At 41.1% G+C, this 5452-nt stretch overlaps 1 pseudogene; it reads left to right on the top strand.

Moving 5' to 3' along the window:
* The first annotated feature begins 3122 nt into the window (after nt 1-3122).
* LOC148051239 (olfactory receptor 10A7-like) lies at nt 3123-4077 on the top strand (annotated as a pseudogene).
* The last annotated feature ends 1375 nt before the right edge of the window (nt 4078-5452 follow it).

Genomic DNA, 5452 nt, shown 5'->3' on the forward strand with positions numbered 1-5452 from the left:
GCTGCACTGTGCCACTCCAAACAGGTAAGAAAGGGATTGGTGCCTATTGATGAAGGTAACTCAGCTATGGGGTTCTGTTAGTCCATCATCCTAAAGGCAGGAATCTAAATTTGAGCCTGCCTTTATAGTCAGCGGAGAGAATATACATCCAGGCTCTTAGACAAGAAAGAGGTCACTACAGCATTTAGATCTTAGAAAAGTAGGTCAGGTTGGTAGACAACTTAACTCCACGACACAGAGAGACAAAGATGTGTATTACCTGTAGTTTCTTTATGCACATGCTGCAGAAGGACAGCTGCCAAAGTAACTCAATGTGGCAGGATATTTTTACCCTTTAAATGCCAAAGGTCAGACTTAAAAAGATTGAAAAGAAGATTAAAAAGAAAAAGGCACTCTACTACAAATATAAAAGGACAATTATACAATTCCTGGTGTATTGGGTGTACGTGGCAAGGTTTCAGTAGCGGGGAACTGAAGCTCATGGAAAGCCCACGCTAGAGCAGGTTTATCCTGAGAGGCTGCAGACCCCAGAGAAGACCCACGCTGGAGCAAAGGTAAAGTGTGAGGAGGAAGGAGCAGCAGAGGTAAACTGTTATGAACTGATGGTAACCCCCCATTCCTGGTTGAGCCCAGGAAAAAGGGGAAGGTGTTTTAGTTTTGTCTTTGTTTCTCACCAGCCAATCTATTTTAACTGGCAATAAATTAAATTAATTTTCCACCATTGCTACTCAAGTATTTTTTAATGATCTCTTGAAAGTCTCTTCGGCTACTGGGAAATCAACATATGTCAAATTCCATTTTTTTCCCTAATATTGGTAAACTAGATAAGAAAAAAAAAAGATATTAAGAATAAGATAAAGTTATTACTGTTAACAGTTATATCACTTACTTGTACAACACTGAACATGTGGAAGGAAACTTTGCTTATACTATACTTAGACTGCTAGTATGTCCTAAAACATACTGCATATTTATATAGACCATGGATAACAAAAGATCACTTAACATATGATTTCATCATACCAAAAAGTATCTGCCTGGAGACCTGATCCTACTGGGAGCACATGAAAATTCAAATACCTCCACCCATTAGTTGTAGGAGCCTTTGGAAGCAGAGAGGAGATGCTGCCTCTTGCAGAGGAAAACAAAGGGATTTTTTTTTTCTTTTTTTCTCTCTATTCATAATTTCTCTTCCTCTCTGCCTTTCGAATTATTGCCCCTACTGAAGAGAGAGAGAGAAAACTCTCCAGTTTTAGTAACATAAGGTAACATTTCAATTTCTATTCCTCATTCTTAGTTGGTTCCTAAGGCAAAACCAAAACATAAGTGTGTTTCCATGGTTTATTTTTCTAATTGGAGCCTGGAGCTCCAATTATGATATATAAGAGGAATCTATCCCACCTACCTTTAGGCACTGGCAATGCAGATTTTTACATCTGAATTACTCACTCACCCCTCCGAGAGAAATAGGAGCCTCTGCGGCATCAGCGATTCGTATTATTTTAGATGTCTATGGTGGAGAAACATGAATGATACTGACAGTAGACTTGCTTATTTCTATTTTCTGTAGAAAACTTTGGCAACTGTAGCTGCCTATTTTGCTGATAAATATGTTGAGCAAATGAATCACAGTGTCTGTACTTTCTCCTCTCCTCATTTCTCTTTTGTCATTGCCAAGGAAAAGAAAAAAGGCATTTTCAGAAATCCTGAAATGCCAAAGACTCCAAAATCTTAAGCTACTTTATCATTATTAGTGACAAGGTTTGACTGCTGCCTAGGTAGCAAGAGTCTTCCTTCATCTGTGGATGGAAACCACAATTCCACTGGACATACGGCTATCTTCATGGGACTCTAAGCAATTTATTTCTCATTATTAGTTTGGAATTTTTGTTACACACATATATATATATATATATATATATATATACACGTATTTTCTCATCTCATGCACGTGAACCCTGAAGACAAAATGTTAATCTTTAGTTCTCTAAGAGTAAAACTGAACTCCATGATCTTGCGGGCCACATTATCTCAATCCCAATGGTGTAAACACAGAAAAAAAAAAAAAAAAAAGATTCTATTGTTCTCTTTATGTGTCTTTCAAAAATCAGCCAAGTATGTTTTGGCTGAAACAGTCCAGGAAGTTTCCCAGACACGTAATTCTGTTAGCAGATCTGATGAGACGATAAATTCCCAGAAAAAGGCGTAGATGCTGGCGAACACTTTTATGTGGGCAGCTGTTTGTATGCTGAGCATCTTTTTACTCTGCAGAGCTTGTCTTAAATGAAAACTCAGAATATGGGCTTTATACGATTTGATGAAACAAACGTAAGTGCATGAACGCTTTTATGAATTTAAACTTGTTTAGGTTTGGATTGTACTTTTGCAGGGTTAACAATGAAAAGAACATAGGTAGATCACTGCTGCTTGAGTCAAACCAGTAGGTGGAAAGCCACACGATCTCCGTATCACCTAGCTTAGAGCACCAGCAATTAAATGAATTTCAGTTAATTCCAGCTATCCAAAGATTTGGTCATTGTATACTCACTTCATTATTAATGATACCACCAAGCCTGGCATCCTTGGACGTCCATCTTAGAAGGAAAGAAATTGTGCTTCTGTCTTGTGCTGCGTTTCTCATCATTAAATATAAAGTGATTCTAAGATGACTGGCTCAAATTTAGATGTCTATAGACATTTAGATGCTGAAGTTAACTGGCAGACATCTGGCCCATCCAAAGTGAAATTCTCCTGTCTCATCATAGATGCCACTGTTACGCTAAGGTGACCTGCCCTTTGGAGGTATCCATTTCTTTCTGTATAAAATAAACACAGAATGGTTATTTGAAATTTGTATGTCTATCTTCTGTTCACCTAATTTAGAGAAGATGAATCCCAGCCTGTGACTGTTAAAGATGATCTTGTACAGATTCCCCAGCTGAGATTTTTTACACTGGGGTCACTCTCATATCCAATCCAAGTTTCGCCTCGTGTTTTAAACCCCATTTTACTTGCAACTGTAGCTATTTCTGAGACCACAAGTCTGTCCCAAGCTACTAATCCTTTTGTAGTGTAGGGGTTTTTTTTTTTTCCTCTCTTTTAGGATGGGACCCGTTGAGGAAATGAAGCCAGGAAACCAAACCGCCACTACTCACATCTTACTTTGGGGGTTTGCCTTCCATGGCAAGATGCAACTCCTGTTTTTCACGCTGATTTCCATCATGTTCCTGGCCATCTTGATAGGGAACTTTCTCATTGTTGTGATCACAACCATTGACCCTGTCCTACACATGCCCATGTACCACTTCCTAAAGAATCCTGCCTTGACAGAGACCTGCTACAGCCTGAGCATTGTCCCCAAGATGCTTGTGATTCTACTGGTGGAGACAAAAATTATTTCCTTCACAGCTTGTGCCTTGCAGCTCAACTGCATTGTTCTTTTTGTCACCTGTGAGTGTTTCCTCTTAGGTGCAATGGCTTATGACCGGCAAGCGGCAATATGCCATCCATTGCATGATGAACAGGGATCGCTGCTTCAAGATGGCCATTGGGTCTTGGCTGTGTGGTGTCCCTGTGACTCTGGACTTCACGACATGGTTATTCACCCTGCCCTTCTGTGGGAGAAATAAGGTCGATCATTTCTTTTGTGATGTTTCTCCTGTGTTGAAGCTGGCGGGTGCAGACACAGCCTTGCTTGAACTACTGATTTTTATTGCTATTGTCATAATAGTGATGATTCCCTCTTCTCTGATAGCCATCTCTTACCTTCGCATTATCCATGCTGTTCTTCAGATACCCTCGGCTGTGGGCCAGAGGCGAGCCTTTTCCACCTGTGCAGCTCACCTGGTGGTAGTGACTCTTTTCTACAGCACAGCTGGCATCACTCACCTGCGACCCAAGTCCAGCCTCTCATCCAGCATGAAGAAAACGGTTTCCCTGTCTCACGCAGTTGTCACCCCCATGCTCAACCCCATCATCTACGGCTTGAGGAATCAGGAAGTCAAGCAAAGCCTGAGCAGATGCATTGACAAGTGGTTACTTAGGAAGCAGATGGCCGGTTTTTGTCCATCCAGGTGATGGATCCCTTGTAGCTGCACAGAGCATAAGTGTTTCTCTAGTAAAAATATTAAATGGAATTTATGAATGAAGTGAAATGCCTTTCAAAAAGACCCACGCTACTTTAGCAATCCTTTGCTGTTAAATCCATAAAATATCTGGCCTTTTTTACTCGGTGTATTAGAACAAATTGTTGTTGTTGTACCTCTGGCCTCACAAACAAATAAGTAAACCTGACTCAGCGTAGGAATATTACAAAAGTGGATTATAAAATTCTTATCCTCCCCCATCATTCTACCTCTATGTCCACAAGTATATGATGTCTCTGGCTTGGGAAAAAAGAAGTTTGCTTTCCTCTCCATGAAAGCAAAAGTGATAGCCTGCAACTTCCCCCCTCAAAAAAAAAAAACAAACCCACAAACCACCTCAAAAATGAGTTGAGAAACGAGCTAGTACCTTGCGATTGGAGGGGAGGAGCTGTGTCTCCTGGAAGTGTCCTTCCTACTGATGGGAGAGACTGGGTTCAAGTCTAGACTTGATCTGACTTTTTTTCCTCTCAGAACAAAGATCTCTCCCAAACTAGCTAGTAACTTGCTCAGTTCAAAACAGAAAGGGTAAACTGAAACATTGCCAGCCAGCTGCAGTAGCTTTGTTGTAATTCATTCCCTTCTCATGTTGACTGAAAGAAAGCTATGGGAGAGGATTGTTTCTTAACTCATTGAACCTGATACTTTCTGTCTGATTCCTTTTCTGGCTTGCCAGATGGAGTGTTCATCAAAGCGAAATGTGACTTGCACTTTTTTTTCCTCTCTGCCTATTTCGATCTAACTTCAACCCCAATTCTGGTCTTGCTTGTATCTGAGCAGCATTTTCTCTTCCAATTTGTGTGATTAATACCTAATTTGCACAACTGTCTCTTAGACCAGAAGTAACAAAGGCACTCTACCACAAATACAAAAGGACAATTACACAACTCCTGGTGTATTGGGTGTATGTGGCGAGGTTTTGGTAGTGGGGAACAGCAGCTCATGGAAAGCCCACACTAGAGCAGGTTTATCCTGAAGGACTGCAGCCCCCAGAGAAGGCCCACACTGGAGCAGGGGAAAAGCGTGAGGAGGAAGGAGCAGCAGAGGCAAATGGTTATGAACTGACCACAACCCTCCATTCCTCATACCGCCTGCGCAGCTTGGGGCTGGGAGGAGGTAGAAGATTTGGGAATGAAGGAGTGAAGTTGAGCCTATGAAGAATAATGAGGGGTAGGGGGAAGGTGCTTTAGTTTTGTCTTTGTTTCTCACCATCCAATCTATTTTAATGGGCAATAAATTAAATTAGTTTTCCCCAAGTCAGTCTGTTTTGCCCGTGACGGTAATCAGTCAATGGTCTCCCAGTTCTTACC

Source organism: Nipponia nippon, unplaced genomic scaffold (assembly GCF_047370975.1).
Source record: "Nipponia nippon isolate SJK-2023a ecotype South Korea unplaced genomic scaffold, ASM4737097v1 scaffold_62, whole genome shotgun sequence".
Lineage (NCBI taxonomy): Eukaryota > Metazoa > Chordata > Aves > Pelecaniformes > Threskiornithidae > Nipponia > Nipponia nippon.